Raw genomic sequence first — 19,642 nt, 5'->3', positions numbered from 1 at the left:
TTGACCAGGCATCATGTCAGGCCTGGATACGGCATTCAAGGAGATATTTTCCCCGGTGCCTTGGACTGGAGGATATTGCATGCGATGTGGATGAAATTTTGTGGCCGGACCCAGAAAGACGACATGATGTAGGCTGATTGTCTTTTTTTTTTCTTTTTTTTTTGTGAAATTACTATTTTGTGTTCTGACTTTGTCTTGGTTTTGATGAGTGTGAATAAAACACCAATACTTGAAGTTTGGATCCTTGTATGTTTACATGACACTATGAGAAAACTATGACCTCAAATTGACATCTGTACACAGAGAAAGCAAAAGCCAGATGTGTTTTGTATTCATACCATCAGTATTATCGGCTTGTGTTTACTGTTTGATACGAAAACACCATTTTTACGAAGGTGTGAAGAGTTAATCTAGCTGTGTTCGCTTTTGCAAGAGAACTACAATGTTTCGATAATTGGGTGAAAGGTTTTCTTATTTGTGTGTAGAGTTTTGCAAAAATAGCCAATAGTTACAAAAAATTTGCTTAAGCAATCAGAAAAAACTGTAAATAGGATGTATATGTTTAACATTTGTGGTTAAAATTAGTGGTTACATTTACACTTACACACTTAATCAGGTTTAAATAATCATACTGGTGTGTTAGACATTATCAAACACAAAACAGTATGTTATTATTATTATTATTATTATTATTATTATTATGGCTTTGTGAAAACATTTAAGTCATTGCATGTGAGATAGAGGGAGGTAACGGATTTTGATAACCTGTATTAATGCCTTATCAAATTTGGTGACCTGCTGTAAGTTTCTTACAGTTCACTTTTCAGGATATTAGAGAGAGAGAGAGAGAGAGAGAGAGAGAGAGAGAGATGGTTCGGCATCACTAGAATGAATATGGAGAACAATAACAAATTTCAGTCTTTTATTCAGCACTTTATTATCGAATAACAATAATTGTGTGTGTGTATATACAGGATATTATATATATATATATATATATATATATATATATATACATACATACATACACACACACACACACACACACACACACATATACAGTAAGGAATACAAGTATTTGAACATCCTGCTATTTTGCAAGTTCTCCCACTTAGAAATCATGGAGGGTCTGAAATTGTCATCGTAGGTGCATGTCCACTGTGAGAGACATAATCTAAAAAAAAAATCCAGAAATCACAATGTATGATTTTTACATTTATTTTTATTTATTTGAATGATACAGCTGCAAATAAGTATTTGAACACCTGTCTATCAGCTTGAATTCTGACCCTCAAAGACCTGTTAGTCTGCCTTTAAAATGTCCACCTCCACTACATTTATTATCCTAAATTAGATGCACCTGTTTGAGGTCGTTAGCTGCATAAAGACACCTGTCCACCCCATACAATCAGTAAGAATCCAACTACTAACATGGCCAAGACCAAAGAGCTGTCCAAAGACACTAGAGACAAAATTGTACACCTCCACAAGGCTGGAAAGGGCTACGGGGAAATTGCCAAGCAGCTTGGTGAAAAAAGGTCCACTGTTGGAGCAATCATTAGAAAATGGAAGAAGCTAAACATGACTGTCAATCTCCGGCAGACTGGGGCTCCATGCAAGATCTCACCTCGTGGGGTCTCAATGATCCTAAGGAAGGTGAGAAATCAGCCCAGAACTACACGGGAGGAGCTGGTCAATGACCTGAAAAGCGCTGGGACCACCGTTTCCAAGGTTACTGTTGGTAATACACTAAGATGTCATGGTTTGAAATCATGCATGGCACGGAAGGTTCCCCTGCTTAAACCAGCACATGTCCAGGCACGTCTTAAGTTTGCCAATGACCATTTGGATGATCCAGAGGATTCATGGGAGAAAGTCATGTGGTCAGATGAGACCAAAATAGAACTTTTGGGTCATAATTCCACTAAACGTGTTTGGAGGAAGAAGAATGATGAGTACCATCCCAAGAACACCATCCCTACTGTGAAGCATGGGGGTGGTAGCATCATGTTTTGGGGTGTTTTTCTGCACATGGGACAGGGCGACTGCACTGCATTAAGGAGAGGATGACCGGGGCCATGTATTGCGAGATTTTGGGGAACAACCTCCTTCCCTCAGTTAGAGCATTGAAGATGGGTCGAGGCTGGGTCTTCCAACATGACAATGACCCAAAGCACACAGCCAGGATAACCAAGGAGTGGCTCTGTAAGAAGCATATCAAAAGGTTCTGGCGTGGCCTAGCCAGTTTTCAGACCTAATCTTTGGAGGGAGCTCAAACTGTGTTTCTCAGTGACAGGCCAGAAACCTGACTGATCTAGAGAAGATCTGTGTGGAGGAGTGGGCCAAAATCCCTCCTGCAGTGTGTGCAAACCTGGTGAAAAACTACAGGAAACGTTTGACCTCTGTAATTGCAAACAAAGGCTACTGTACCAAATATTAACATTGACTTTCTCAGGTGTTCAAATACTTTCCTCACTGTGTATATATACACACACACACACACACACACACACACACACACACACTACAGACCAAAAGCCAAAAGTTTGGACACACCTTCTCATTCTAGGAGTTTTCTTTATTTTCATGAGTATGAAAATTGTAGATTCACACTGAAGGGTTAGGGTTAGGGTTAGACACCTCTCAATGGCAGAACTTTGAAAGTGCTCTAGGAAAGTCGTTACGGCAAGCAATAGACCTACCTGCACAGTCACCAGCTCAGACTCTTTTCCAGACTGCCCATCAGATGGGTCCAGAAGCAGAAAATTATAGTCAATTGTCGTGGCAAAGAGGATCAACGCTACAATCTCCCGAGGAGCCAACACAACCTCTGTGGCATCGTGAAACACCCAGAAGAAGCTATTCAATGAATGATCCATTCAAAAAAATGTAAGTTCTATTTAATTCACACACAAAGGGCGGTGTACCAGACAGTGCTTATCCTAGTCCTAGAATAAAATGCATGTTTCAGACGCTTCAATTTAAAACGCCTTGTACTGACATCTTAACATGTATCAGTGCCATCGTTTTGCCTCGTCTCTCCCACAACAGTATTGTTTTTGCAAGGTTTGTTTGTAGAAAGTTTTTATTTTATTTATTTTTTAAATGTCCCAATATAACTAGGGCCTAGTCCTGGATTAATCTAAACCCTGTCTGGGAAACCGTGTCTCAATGTGTGTTTAAGGCTTATGTCATAGCAGGGATGGAGTGATAACCTTACAATTTCTGTTTAATGTTTCAGCACTTCTTCATGATGTGTTAACCAAGCTCAAAGTCATTATGGAGCAGCAAAGATACATTGTAAGGATGATTCAAGACCTGAAATCCAACAATGTAAGGGAGAACTCAGAGGAAGACGAACTCTGTCCCACTCTTTTTCCAGTGGAAGATTTAAGGTGCCTAACTTCCCTTGAAAGTAATCTTCGATCCAGTCCTGAAACAAGACGGAAAGTGGTAGGTAACCGTAAAAGTTATGCACTGTAGTCTGCTGTTATCACTTACAAACCTGGTTCTAATTCCTGTTGTAGTGTGTGATCAACGCCAGAATTTATCAGTTGAATCACAAGTGTTCAAACACTAAAGCATGTTTAAACATTTCAGGTAATTGAACTTGGATTGCTTGGTGGGGTGGATGCTAAGGGCAAAATTTGGCGTATAATGAAAGACAATAAAACGATAAACTGGAAAGGCGCAAATGGAAAAACACCATTCCAAGGTCTTGAACTGAAAAACGTTGTGATTGGTAAGTGGTTTTATGATATGTCGTCTTGCAGCTTTTGTTTTCATGACTTTCACATGGAGGAATGTTAAGAATCTTTGTCATGTAATCTAAATACATAAAACAAAGGGGCAGAAAGCAATAATGTAAATGTATTTAACCTTGTGTCTGTATGCTTCTATTTTAGAGGCTGTGAGAGGAAACCCTGCATGCTCTTAGACAACAGAGCTAGAAGTCAAAAAGGTTATTAGGCGGTGGTTTTATCTGGCTGCTGATCGGGAGGGTGGCAGGAAAAAAAGAACACCATTGCAAAGATTTTAATCAAACCATTGCCTTACCCCTTTTCTGTTTACAACCAGCTTTTGTTTGCCCAATTGTTAGTATCCTTTTATGTTGTTGCTTTTATTCACTTACTTGATTTGCACATGTATATATTTCATTTGTATTTAATTTGTCTCTTAAAACCAGCATAACTTCATTTATGCACAACATTTTACTTGTTTTAAATTGCACTATTGGTTGGTTTAAATTGGGTCTTAAAATTCTTTTTATTGTGACTTCGTTTCTTTAATGTTTATTCATTTACTTTATGTAGATTTCATTTATTTAATTTGTCTCTTACAACCAGCATAACTTCATTTATGCACAACATTTACATTGTTTTAAATTGCACTATTGGTTGGTTGGTTTAAATTTTGTCTTATTTTTATCGTGACTTTGTTGCTTTACGTTTATTCATTTACTTTATTTGCACATTTGTAGATTTACTTTATTTAATTTGTCTTCAACAAATGAATGCTGGTTGTAGGTTTATTTTACTTCATTTATGCACAACTTTGACTTGGCTTGTTTGTTTGTGTGACTATTTGGCTTTGCTTAATTTCCATTTTATTTGTGGCTGTTGTTTTAAGTCTTATTTATATTTACTTTACACTTTGTACATTTATTTATTTTTTAACCAGCATTCATTTGGGTTATTTTACACCATTTATGCACAAGTTAATTTTGTTTCAAATTTGCACTATTGTTTTCTTTAGTTTTAATTTAGTTTTCACACTTCTCTTGTCATTTTCATATTTGCCTTTCACGGTATTAAAATGTTTTTGGTCTTTCATAACTAGCTTTTGTTTGGTTTCTTTTAATTTATGCACAACACTTTTACATTTGTTATTAATTGCACTATTGGTTTAATTTGGTTTATAATGTAGTTTTTCTTTGCTGTGTGTTATTCTTGTATTTTGATTTGATTGCTTTGGTATAATTTTTTATTACCATGTTTTTTTTTAAAACAACAATTACAATAAACACGTTAATTTGCATTTGTGTGGTTGTGCTTTTTGAATATACACATTTTACATAGTTAAATCATTTTGGTACAGTTATGGCTTTTTTGGTGGGCTTCTGGATAAGTTGTGGGTGGGTGGGGGAAATCTGGTCAATTTGGGCCTTTTATGGTAGACATCTGGGGCTTGTGGATAAATTGTGGGTGGGTTCTGGGGTAAATCTGGTCAATTTGGAAATTCTGGCTTTGTAGCGGGACAGCTGTGGCTGATTTCTGGAGGTGTGAATGGGTTGTGGCTGAGTTATGGTCTGCTTTTGGCTAAAGTCTGGATTCAGACATGCAGCTTTAGAGCCAATTAAGGACCGTAAGCCGTGGTGGTATGTGAGCCAAAAGAACAGCCTGAACTCAGCCCTTTCTGGCCCAGAAAAAAATTTGCTATCTGGGAGAAGGCTGAGGAAAGCTCATCTCCCTCCCCCATCCTAACCACGTTCTACAGAGGGACCATCGAGAGCATCCTGAGCAGCTGAATTACTGCCTGGTTTGGGAACTGCACCATCTCTATTGATCCAAGATGGCGGCGCGAGTACATCGCAAGGCTCAGGGTCTCTCCAGAATCTGCAATTATGCGGTATTTTTGTTGCTCATCTCGGGTCTGTTCGTGCAGAACAGCTGCGCCTTTACATCGTACACCTGACGTGAGCTTTTTGATATTGGTTTACAACTTTGACAGTTTTATCGACATCCTTCATTTTCTTCCTGAGATCACCAGAACACCCGAGGTAGCTCACTCTAACCGGCCGGGCTGAAGTGCTTGCATGCAGCGTCGAGCGTCGTAAACAAAGGCAGGGGAAGCATGGTGGAGTGAAAGCTAAGCTAAAGCTAACACCACACCGGCTCTCTTTACCCAGCATCCTACTCGCTTCCAATGTTCGGTCACTGGTAAACAAAATGGAGGAGATTCGAATCAATCACACACAGCATGAAACTTCAGAACTGTAATGTCATGATTTTCACGGAAACATGGCTACACAGAGGCATTCCAGACAACGCTATTGAGCTAGCGGGACGGCACACACTCCGGGCGGATAGGACATTGGATGTCTCCGGTAAGACCAGAGGTGGTGTATTGTGCATTTACATTAACAAAGCTTGGTGCACAAACTCCGTTATTGTTGAGAGTCATTGTTCAGCTAACCTGGAGTTTCTCATGGTTAAAATGTAGAGCGTTTTATCTACCATGGGAATTCACTTAGATCATTATTACAGCAGCTTACATTCCCCCCGAAGCTGATGCTAAGCTCGCTATGAAAGAACTTTATACGGCCATCAGTAAACTTCAATTTAATTCATTTTTATTTGTATAGCGCTTTTAACAATGAACATTGTCTCAAAGCAGCTTTACACAGATAATGTGGTGATTAAACATAAATATGTTCTTTGTAAGTATGTTTGTCCCTGATGAGCAACTGTGGCAAGGAAAAACTCCCCGAGATGGCATAAGGAAGAAACCTTGAGAGGAACCAGACTCAAGAGGGAACCCATCCTCATCTGGGTTGCACCGAATGTCCATTTGAAGCAGATATACAATGTTGTGGGGTACAGTGATGATGATCAGAAGCAAACTGCACTCCCGAGTCAGTGCTGCAGACCACCGACACCAACTACAGTCCAATCCGCCCTCAAAGCACCCGTTCTACTCCGGAATTAAGAGATCGTCCCGAGCTGCACAGAAGTGTGAAGATCCAAGGAGGGGAGAGGGGCAGGAACAGTGGTCACTGGAGCCTCAGGAGCATGTTTAACTCGACCGAAAGAGAGAGAGAGAGAGAGAGAGAGAGAGAGAGAGAGAGGGAGGGTGACGGGAAGAGAAGGATATGGGTTATTAAGTGTAACTATTAGTGTACGAAAGTTAATGTCACTGTGCAGTTTGGACTCGGCAAGACTCGCTATGGCAGCATAACTAAAAGGGAGAACCAGAAGGTAACACAGACATGAGGGATCTCTGGGATAAGAGACGACCCACCACACCACCGTCAACAAACCTGAGTGAACGTGTGAATGTGAGGGGACGACAGCATACAAATATCCCAGTTCACCAAACACTCTATATCCATGTTCCCTCCAGATCTGTGCCTTTACCTAAGAGAAATCTACTGATAAAAGGCTTGACTAAATAAATACGTTTTCAACCTCGACTTGAACACTGAGACTGTGTCTGAGTCCCGAACACTGATTGGAAGGCTGTTCCATAACTGTGGGGCTTTATAAGAGAAAGATCTGCCCCCTGCTGTAGTCTTCATTATTTGAGGAACCAACAGATAGCCAGCACCTTTTGATCTAAGTAGGCGTGGAGGATCATACTGGTACAGAAGTTCACTCAGATACTGCGGTGCGAAACCGTTAAGTGCTTTATACGTCAGTAGTAATATTTTATAATCAATGCGAGATTTGATTGGGAGCCAGTGTAGACTGATTAAAACAGGGGTGATGTGGTCATATTTCCTAGATCTAGTGAGGACCCTTGCTGCTGCATTCTGGACTAACTGAAGCTTATTTATGCACTTACTCGCACACCCAGACAGTAAAGCGTTACAGTAGTCTAATCTAGAAGTAACAAAAGCATGAACTAGTTTTTCTGCATCCTGTAACGACATCATATTTCTAATCTTAGCAATATTTCTAAGGTGAAAGAAGGCGATTCTGGTGATATTATTCACGTGAGACTCAAAGGAAAGACTCGGGTCAATAATCACACCAAGGTCTTTGACAGCCGTACATGCTGAAACAGAAACACCATCCAGAGATGCTACGTAATCGGAAAGTTTACTTCTAGCTGCATGTGGTCCTAGTAAAAGTACTTCCGTCTTATCTGAGTTGAGCAGAAGAAAGTTATTAAGCATCCACTGTCTAATGTCCTTTACACACTTCTCAACATTGTTAAGCTGATCTCTCATCTGGCTTTGCTGAAATATACAGCTGTGTGTCATCAGCATAGCAATGGAAGCGAATCCCATGTTTATGAATAATTTCACCAAGAGGCAGCATATATAAAGAGAAAAGCAGTGGGCCTAAGACAGATCCTTGAGGAACACCAAACTTTACCTCATAGAGCGTGGAGAACTCACCATTTACATCCACAAACTGATAGCGATCAGTCAAATAAGACCTGAGCCAAGAGAGAGCTGTTCCTTTATTCCTACAACATTCTCAAGTCTAGCAAGCAGTATAGTGTGATCAATGGTGTCAAAAGCTGCACTAAGGTCGAGCAAAACAAGTAAGGAGACAAAACCCTGATCAGAGGCCAATAACAGGTCATTTACCACCTTAACTAGCGCCGTCTCTGTGCTATGATGAGGCCGAAATCCTGACTGATACATTTCAAAATGTTATTCATAAGCAGATGTGAGCATAACTGCTGTGCTACAACCTTTTCTAAAATTTTGGATATAAAGGGGAGATTTGATATCGGTCTGTAGTTGGACAACTGACATGGGTCAAGGTCAGGTTTCTTAATAAGGGGGTGGATAACTGCCAGTTTGAAGGATTTCGGTACATAACCAGTGCTAATGGAAGAGTTAATTATTTTTAAAACAGGTTTGATTACCTCTGGAGCTATCTGTTTAAAGAAACTAGTAGGCAAGGGATCGAGAATGCAGGTTGATGATTTTGATGAGGAGATTAATGAAATTAAGTCACTCTCATGAATAGGAGTAAAGCTTTGTAATTGATTGTCTGCTATAATGACACTGCTGTCTACAGGGTTACTTGTAAAATAATTTGGATTTATATTAACCGCCTGGATTTCTTGCCTGATGTTTTAAATTTTATTATTAAAAAAGTTCATGAAATCATTACTACCTATTGATGGTGTGCATGTTAGCGCAGTGCTTTTATTCCCTGTTAATTTTGCTACCGTGCTGAATAAAAATCTAGGATTATGCTTGTTATTTTCTATGAGGGTGGAGAAATATGCTGATCTGGCAGCACTAAGAGATTTTCTATAATTTAGGAGGCTCTCCTTCCATGCCATTTGAAATACTGTTAATTTTGTTTGACGCCATTTACGTTCTAGTTTTCAAGTGTTGTGTTTTAAGGTGCGCGTATGATCATTATACCACTGTGCTAATTTTTTCTCCCTGATCATTTTGGTCTTAAGGGAGCTACATCATCTAGAGTGTAACGAACGTTGTTTCTAGATGTTCAGTGGCCCAGTCGAGCTCTGCGGTGTCTGACGGAGATCTATCTAATATCGTAATATCGGAAGATTATTAATAAACGCGCTGCTGTAGCTGACGTGAAAGTACGCTTAACACGGTAACGTGGTGACGTAGAAATGCAATGACTAAGGCAAATTTTAAACGAGATTAGATAATGGTCTGAAATAGCTTCAGACTGTGGAATTATGACTAAGTTTTTTATTTTCAATCGAAATGTTAACAACAAGTCGAGAGTGTGTCCACCACTATGAGTGGGTCCTATAACATTCTGATTAATTCCGACTGAATCTAGAATGGACACAACTGCTGCTCTTAAGGAGTCTTCCTGATTATCAAAATGAATATTAAAAAGTCACCAACAATTAATCCTTTGTCTAAAGAAGTAGCTAAATTTGTAATGAAATCTGCAAATTCTATCAGAAAATCAGAGTAGGGCCCTGGGGGTCTATAAATAATAATTAGTGGAATTAACTGACTTGACCTGCTTTCGGACACTGAATATTTTATGTTGGTGTAGAGAACTTCAAATGTTTTACATTTGTGTTTAGTCTTTTGTGTGACGTTTAGATTATTATTATAAATAGCTGCTACTCCACCTCCTCTGCCATTTAGACGGGGTTGGTGTATGTAACTATACCCAGGAGGACTCGCCTCATTTAATGCTACATATTCATTCGATTTAATCCACGTTTCTGTCAAACACATTATATTAAACTCCTGGTCGGTAATAATTTCGTTTATAGTCAGCGCTTTTGGCGTGAGAGATCTAATATTCAACAATCCTATTTTTAGATCAGAGGTGCTGGCTGTGCGTTCAGTCCTATTTAATTTAATGTTAATCAGGTTACTTAAACAGACTTTCTGATAATTCCTATATTTTGGTTTTGCTCGGGGACAGACACAGTCTCAATATGGTGGATCCTGGTGGCGACTCTGTGCAGCTAGCAGACGGTCGGTTTAGCCTGTCTGTCTGCTCCCTGGCCTTGGCTCTAGACAGTCACTTGTTAACTAGTGCTGTTCTGAGACTATGACCTATACTACAAGAAATGAGAGCAGCACCTTCCCGGGTGGGATGGACACCGTCCCGCCCTAACAGGCCAGCCTTGCCCTCAAAATGCTCCAATTATTAATGAAGCCCACATTGTTTTGGAGCACCACTCGGACATCCAGCAGTTCAGCGACCATAACCTGCTGTAGGCTACATCGCCACATCGCATTGGGATGGGGCCAGAGCATGTTACTGCATCGGACTTTGCCTTCGCTAATTTACACACCTCTATAATATTACTCTTAGTAACCTCTGACTGTCGGCGTATATCATTAGCTCCTGTGTGAAAAACTATCTTAGAGAACCTGTGCTTTCCTAAGAATCTAAGCTGACCTGCTATGCCCGGCGCTCTGGCTCCCGGTATACACATAACCTGTGCTGCTGGTGCCCCTAAAGGTCTAGCTAGTTTCACGTGCCTCAGAATGGAGTGTCCTAAAACCAGAGCTCTTTCAGGTTTCTCAGCGGGTGCTTCACTGAGGAGAGCAAACCTGTTGGACACGCGAAGCGGAGAGGAATGGTGCTCCCGTGGGCGAGCCTTAGCGTTAGCTTTGGCTTTGCGAGTATGCCGAGTCGTCACCCATTCGCCCGCTGCGAGGGCTCTAATGCGGTCGGGGAATAGTACCTTCACCTAGGGCATCCAGACTTTCCCCTGCAGAACTTGGACTGCTCTCACACTCACTACTTCTCTCTAGACTCTGGATGCGCTCCTCTAATGCTAAGATCTTCTCCGTCAAAGAGCAAACTAGCTTACACTTCTCACAGATAAAATTATCGCTAACAACGGAGAAAGACTGACTAAACATGTCACACTTCACACACTGAGTGAACTGGATGTTCGCCATAATAGAGAAATTACGTACCTTAATGTGATTACTGTAGTGTGTGTTTGTAGTTCTGGTGAATATCCTTCACTCACTGCTTTCAAACCCTCAAACAGGGAAAAAAGCGCTCTTCCGAAAGCAAAAATAGTCGAGACGGAGCCAATGGAAAGTGAAGGATGCAGGAAATCAAAACGATATTTTGATATTTTAAAGCGGAAAAAGTGAGAAAAAACGAACTATAAAAAATTTAAAACGCCGATACAAACACAATTCCCGGTGAACAGGTCAACAACAGGAAACAGGAACTAAACAACAGACTGTTCATCCGCTGGCCGCGTTTATTGTTGCACGAGATTTTTAAATCATTAAAACTTAAAGACTGTGCTCCCAAAATTTCATCAGCATGTTTCATGTCACACCAGAGGGAACAAAACTTTAGAGCATGTATACACAAACATGGCTGGAGCTTACGTTGCGACCACCCCCCCCACTGGGACAGTCAGATCATCTTTTTGTTCCTCACCCCCAAATATGCACCCCTCATCAACCGGGTAAAGCCATCAGTGAGAATCATCAAGGTGTGGCCCGCAGACGCAGATTTCACACTTCAGGAAAGGTTTTCACACTCAGACTGGGGTACATTTGCTTCTCAGGCCACCAGTGACACTCTCACAGACATCGAATGCTCTCACAGACATCGAATTCACAATACATGGACACCAGAGTCAGCTGTGTTCATGTGTACGACCACCAGACACTGTTACAGTACAGGCATCATGCAACCAACAATCTGCATGATGATCTTATTAGCGACCTTGGCCACAAAGACCAGGCCCCCAGACCTCGGTGTTACCTGATGCCGGTAGCCGGGAGAGGAGACCTCGAAAGCGCTGTTCGAGGAAGCGGAAGCGCGGCAAGCGGGCAGGTGTCCGTGCTAGGCTAAATGCTAACCCTAGCCGGCCGGCTCTCCCGTCCATTTTTCTTTCAAACGTCTGCTCCCTGGATAATAAACTGGACTACATCCGACTCCAGCGAACCACACGGCGAGAGTTTAGAGACTGTTGCGTCTTTGTTTTCACGGAGACGTGGCTCAGCGACAAGAGTTCCGGACGCTGCCATCCAGCTAGACGCGCTAACCGTGTTTCGAGCTGACAGAAACGCAGCTCTGTGCTGTAAGACTCGCGGTGGTGGCGTGTGTGTTTATATCAACACGGAATGGTGTAAGAACTCTGTGCTTGTTTCAAGCTACTGCTCATCGCTAGTGGAGTTTGTGACTGTTAGATGCAGACCTTTTTATTTACCACGGGAATTCACTACTGTTTACATCGTCGGAGTGTACATTCCTCCCAGTGCTAATGCTAAGGAGGCACTGAGTGAACTCTACGGCGCTATTAGCGACCTGCAGAATGCTCACCCGACGGATTGTTTATTATCGCGGAGATTTCAACCATGCGAATCTCAAGACTGTGCTTCCTAAACTCCATCAGCATGTGGACTTTGCAACGAGAGGAGCGAACACGCTGGATCTTGTTTACACAAACATCCCGGCGCGTATCGTGCGGAGCCCGCCCCATCTCGGATACTCAGACCACTGCTCTGTTATGTTGATTCCAGCATACAGACCGCTCATCAGGCGCTCTAAACCGGTTCTGAAACAGGTGAAAACCTGGCCAGAAGGAGCTACTTCTGCTCTTCAGGACTGTTTTGAGTGCACTGACTGGGACATGTTTAGAGAGGCTGCAACCTACGGCGATTCCATCAACTTGGAGGAGTACACATCGTCAGTGACCAGCTACATCAGCAAGTGCGTTGATGACGTGACCATCTCCAAGACCATCACTACACGCTCCAACCAGAAGCCGTGGATGACTGCAAATGTGCGTGCGCTGCTGAAACAAAGAGACTCTGCCTTTAGAACAGGGGACAAGGCGGCCTTAAAAACAGCAAGGGCCAAACTGTCTCGTGCTATCAGAGAGGCTAAGCGCGCGCACGCGAAGAAAATCCACAACCACTTCCAGGACAGTGGAGACACCCGGCGCATGTGGCAGGGCATCCAGGCGATCACGAATTACAAGACCACATCACCTGCTTGTGACCGTGATCCCTCCCTCCCAGATGTGCTGAACGACTTCTACGCCCGGTTCGAGGTGCAGAACAAGACCATCCCTCCTCCCACTGACCAGGTGCTCTGTCTAACCACAGCTGAAGTGAGGAAAACTCTATGCAGAGTTAACCCACGGAAGTCTGCTGGACCAGACAACATTCCTGGCAGAGTGCTCAGGGAATGTGCAGAACAGCTAGCAGATGTCCTCACTGACATCTTCAACATCTCCCTGAGCAGCAACGTTGTTCCCACGTGCCTCAAGACAACGACCATTGTTCCCGTGCCGAAGAAGTCTTCTGTCTCCTGCCTCAATGACTATCGTCCCGTCGCGCTCACACCCATCGTGATGAAGTGCTTCGAGAGGCTCGTCATGAGGCACATTAAGAGACAGCTTCCACCCTCCCTGGACCCCATGCAGTTTGCGTATCGTCCAAACCGTTCCACGGACGATGCTATCTCCACAACCCTTCATCTGGCCCTCACCCACCTGGATAACAAGGACTCATATGTACGAATGCTGTTTATTGACTTCAGCTCAGCATTCAACACAATCATTCCTCAGCACCTGATCGAGAAGTTGAACCTTCTGGGCCTGAACACCTCCCTCTGTAACTGGATCCTGGACTTCCTGACTGAGAGACCTCAGTCAGTCAGAATCGGGAACAGCATCTCCAGCACCACCACACTGAGCACTGGGGCCCCCCAGGGCTGTGTGCTCAGTCCACTGCTGTTCACTCTGCTGACTCACGACTGTGTAGCAATGCACAGCTCGAACCACATCATCAAGTTCGCTGATGACACGATCGTGGTGGGTCTAATCAGCAAGAACGACGAGTCAGCATATAGAGAGGAGGTGCAACGGCTAACTGCCTGGTGTGGAGCAAACAACCTGTCTCTGAACGTGGACAAAACGAAAGAGATGGTTGTGGACTTCAGGAGAGCACAGAGCGACCAATCTCCACTGATTATTGATGGATCCTCAGTGGAGATCGTCAAGAGCACCAAATTCCTTGGTGTTCATCTGGCAGACAACCTTACCTGGTCACTTAACACCAGCTCCATCACCAAGAAAGCCCAGCAGCGTTTATACTTTCTGAGAAGGCTGAGGAAAACCCACCTCCCTCCCCCCATCCTGTCCATGTTCTACAGAGGGACCATTGAGAGCATCTTGAGCAGCTGCATCACTGCCTGGTTTGGGAACTGCACCGTCTCGGACCGCAAGTCCCTACAGAGGATAGTAAGGACAGCTAAGAAGATCATCGGAATCTCTCTCCCCTCTATCATGGACATTTACACTACACGCTGCATCCGCAAAGCACACAGCATTGTGGACGACCACACACACCCCTCACACACACTTTTTACACTTCTACCTTCAGGAAAACGGTTCCGAAGCATTCGGGCCGCCACAACAAGACTGTGCAACAGTTTCTTCCCACAAGCCATCAGGCTACTCAACACACAGAACTGAAACAGAACTCTCTCACACACACACACACACACACACACACACACACTCACTCAAATGTGTGTAACGAACTGAAAACATTTTTTCCTGGACTTAACACCTAACACACACTCATCACTCATCTCAATCCATTCCACCACCATTCATTTATTTATTATTTATTATTCTTAACAGTACCACACTCTCAACTGCTGTTCTTGCACATTTAGGATTTTCATTGTATTATACTGTTTACATGCTGTTTTTGCACCTTCGACTGCTGCTGTATTTTTTGCACTACACTGTTTACACTCACTTCTGGGATATAGTTTAGATTTTTGTATAGTTTTTTACAGTTTTCTTGTACAGTACTGTATAATCTAGTATACAGTAGGTTTACTGGTCGGCGCTATATAGGGTTTTGTGTCTTGTCTTGTGTCGTCTGTCTGCACTGTCTGTCTGCACTGTTTGCACCAGGTTGCACTCTATGCACTTTATGTAACTTGTGTTTTAGCTTAATGTTGTTTTGTTGTTTGTTGTTTAGTGTAGCACCAGGGTTCTGGAGAAACGTTGTCTCATTTTTACTGTGTACCACTGTGTATAGTAGAAATGACAATAAAAGCCTTTTGACTTGACTCTTGACTTGACTTGCTACACCTCCTCTTTACTGGATTACATCAGTTCAACCATAGACAGTGTTACTACCCAAAAACAGATCACCACATACCCAAATCAGAAGCCATGGATAAACAAGGAGGTGCGCCTCCTGCTGAAGGCACGCACTACTGCCTTCAGGTCAGGTGACGCTCAGGCCTACAGCACATACAGAGCTAACCTGAAGAGGGGCATCAAAGAGGCCAAGCATTGCTACAAGCAAAAGATAGAGGAGCATTTTTCCAACTCTGACCCTCGATGCATGTGGCAAGGCATCCAGGACATCAGTGATTACAAATCCTCCTACTCCACCCCCGCTGCCACTGATGTCCTCTTCTTGAATAAGCTTAATGACTTATGCTCGTTTTGAGAGAGACAAAGAAACTGCCACAAAGCTCAAACTCTCGGCTGATCACTCTCCAATCACACTCTCCTCCACAGATGTCTGCAATGCACTGAGCCGGATCAGCGCACACAAAGCTGCCGGACCAGACAACATCCCTGGACGCGTACTTAGGGCATGTGCTGAGCAGTTCGCTGGGGTCTTTACTGACATCTTCAACCTGTCTCTTGCCCAAGCAGCTGTTCCCACTTGCCTTAAAATTCACCTCCATTGTGCCAGTGCTAAAACACTCCAACGTGCCTGAACGACTACCGCCCTGTAGCACTGACACCCATTGTCATGATGTGCTTTGAGCGGCTGGTCCTGGCTCACCTGAAGGACTCTCTGCCAACCACATTAGACCATCAACAGTTTGCCTACCACAGCAATAGAAGCACCAAAGATACAGTTTCCATGGCACTGCACTCTGTGCTCACACACCTGGACAATAAGAACACTTATGCACATATGCTGTTTGTTGACTTCAGCTTAATGCCATCATTCCATACCACAGGGCTGTGTGCTGAGCCCCTTCCTCTACTCCCTCTTCACCTCCGACTGCAGGCCTGTGAATGGATCCGTGTGTGCTTTAGTGTGCTGAGTGTGCTTCAGCTCCATCTTGAATCTACTCTCTTCTGGTAAGGTAGGATTCTAACTTTGTATATCTATTTAACTCAGTTGATTCTAGAGTGTTGGTCTGTGCTTATTAGTTTGGTCAGGTGATTAATCAAGGGTAGTTTCAGTTTTACTTGAGGTGTGAATTGTGGGCAGGGCTTACTCACTTATATTGAAGGTGCTCCGGTACAGACTATAGTTGTAGGTAGCCCCCTTAAAGCCATAACTCTTAGTGTTCTTTAGAAAGTCTGTTGTACTTTTTCTTACTTTTTAAAACGCATTGATCTCAAACTGGGAGATCAGTCATGTGCCTCAAACCCATCTTTGTAGTTATCTCTTACAGACACAGACGTTCCCATCCACAGAACAGATGTCACATCGCCAGTAACCTCATCTACCCTCCCCTGTTGTCTCAATCTCAAACAGTGGTGGTAGGTGGGCTCTGGAATTGTCAGTCTGCTGTAAGGAAAGCTGACTTTATCACAGGCTTGGCTTCCCACTACACCTTTGACTTTCTGGCACTTACTGAGACCTGGATATGCCCACAGAACACTGCTACACCAGCTGCTCTGTCTTCTGCCTATGCTTTCTCTCACTCACCAAGAGAAACTGGTAGAGGTGGTGGTACAGGTCTACTTTTATCATGGAGATGGTGTTTCACATCTCTCCCTTTGTCTCATTTAACCATGTCTTCTTTTGAATTTCATGCAGTTTCAGTTACCTCTCCAATCAACCTTTTCATCATTGTCATCTACCGCCCTCCTGGTCCCCTTGGAGACTTCCTAGAAGAGATGGACACGCTCCTCAGTACTTTCCCCTCTGACAGCACCCCTCCGACAGTTCTTGGTGACTTCAACCTCCCATCCAACAAACTTCAGTCATCTTGCCTCTTGCCTTTTCTGAATACCTTCTCCTTGACATTTAAACAGCTGCCCTCCAAAACACAAGGGAGGAAATGTCCTGGACCTGGTTTTCACCCACCCTACTCCAGCTACAGACATGACTGCCACTCCACTTCCAATCTCTGATCATCACCTGGTTTCCTTTTTAATCACTTTTCCTATTTAACCTAAAAATAATTTACATGTCTTTCTTATCCGTCCTAACCTTCACTCTCTCTCTCTCTCTCTCTTTCCTCTGTAACTTCCTGTACTCTTTCATCTCTTCCTGACCCTGACTCCTTTTCCTCTCTACCCTTAGACGTTGCTACGGACTCCTTCCTCTCATCTCTTTCCTCAACCATGGACCGCCTTTGCCCCTTGACTACAAGACCCAAGAAGAATTCTTGTCCCACACCGTGGCTGTCAGAAGTTTTGCGCAGCAATCGATGAGAACTCAGATCTGCAGAGAGGAAGTGGAAAAAATCACAACTTGATGTAGACCTCTCATCTTACCGTGCACTCCTGACCAAATTTTCCTTGGAGGTGACTTCTGCCAAAACTGCCTTCTACAAGGAAAAGCTTGAGGCCTCTGCACATCTGTCAAGCTTCTAAACCTTAACAGAAGATGAGATACTGCATGTCATCCGATCTTGCAATCCCACCACCTGTCCTCTGGATCCAATCCCTTCAACTACGCTCCAGACCATCACGCAAGATCTCCTGCCCTTCATCTCCACAAATCATCAATGGGTCATTAACATCTGGCTATGTACCAACTACCTTCAAGCAAGCAAGGGTCATTCAAGAAACCTGCTCTGGATCAATCAGACTCCAACAACTACTGACCGGTATCACTTCTCTCCTTTCTTTCTAAATCTCTGGAACGCACTGTTTTTAACCAACTGTCTGTCTGGTCTGTCTCTCACAGAACAACCTCCATGATCCGAACCAGTCTGGGTTCAAAGCGGCTTAACAAAAACCTGCTCCTTAACACCAAGACAAATGAGCTCATTGTGGACTTCAGAAAAGAGTCAAGAGGCACACATGACACCACCCACATCAATGGCTGTTGAACGCGTCTCCAGTTTCAAGTTCCTGGGGATCCACATTTCGGCGGACCTGTCCTGGACTATCAACACCTCCAGCCTGGTCAAGAAGGCTCATCAGCGCCTCTTTTTCCTGAGGACACTTAAGAAAAAAATCAGCTCTCCTCGGATATCCTGGTGAACTTCTACCGCTGCGCAGTAGAAAGCATCCTGACCAGCTGTGTCACAGTCTGGTATGGGACCTGCTCTGTTGCAGAGCGCAAGGCACTGCAGCGGGTGGTGAAAACTGCCCAGCGCATCACAGGGACTTCACTCCCAGCCATGATGGACATCCAAAAGAAACACTGTCTGCGTCGAGCTCGCAGCATTCATAAGGACGCCTCTCATCCCACCAATAGACTGTTTACTCTTCTGCCCTCCGGCAGGCGTTTCAGGTGCCTCCGGACCAGGACCAGCCGACTAAAGAACAGCTTTTTTCTTAGAGCTGTCTCTTTACTGAGCTCTGCCCCTTGCTGATACACTACCACATTTCTCCCCACACCTCACACTTCGTTATTTTGCTAATGAACTGTCTGCACAAAAACTCATGCTCACTTGGACACTTGCTCATTTCTCACCTCACACTTTGTCATTGCACTAATAGACTGTTTATACAAAACTATGCTCATTTGCACACTGCTCTTTCTTTTGCTGCTCATCATTAACTTATTACCATTGTATATATACCCGTTCTTCTGTTTATAGTAATAGCAATATATTATGTTCACCGTTCACATGCTTTTGTAAATCTATTAATAGTAATAAGCATCTGTAAATCATGTCCATAGTACATATATACTCATCTGTACATTATTATTCACAGTACATATATATCCACCTGTATATTATATTTATAATATACATATTCATCTGTATATTATATTCATATTCATAGTAGATATATTCATCTGTATATATTTATAGTACATATACATCTGTAAATTACTGTTTATAGTCCTATATTTCATTCTATTTAACTTATGCAAATCATGTAACACTATATATCCAGCACTTGCTGTTTTTGCACTCTGGTTAGACCCAAATTGCATTTCGTTGCCTTGTACTTGTACATGTGTAATGACAAAGTTGAATCAAATCCAATCTAATCTCGGATCGCAAGACCCTACAGAGGATAGTGAGGACAGCTGAAAAGATCAGAGTCTCTCTCCCCTCTATCATGGACATTTTCACCACACGCTGCATCCGCAAAGCAAACAGCATTGTGGACGACCACACACACACACACACACACACACACACACACACACACACTTCACTCTCCTACCATCAGGGAAGCGGTTCTGAAGCATTTGGGCCGCCACATCCAGACTTTCTTTCCTCAAGCCATCAGGCTACTCAAACATCTGAACTGAACTCACATACACACACAC

The sequence above is a fragment of the Silurus meridionalis genome, chromosome 22 (assembly GCF_014805685.1).
Source record: "Silurus meridionalis isolate SWU-2019-XX chromosome 22, ASM1480568v1, whole genome shotgun sequence".
In the NCBI taxonomy this organism is placed as follows: domain Eukaryota; kingdom Metazoa; phylum Chordata; class Actinopteri; order Siluriformes; family Siluridae; genus Silurus; species Silurus meridionalis.
The sequence above is the reverse complement of the archived record's forward strand: the minus strand, read 5'-3'. Positions refer to the sequence as shown.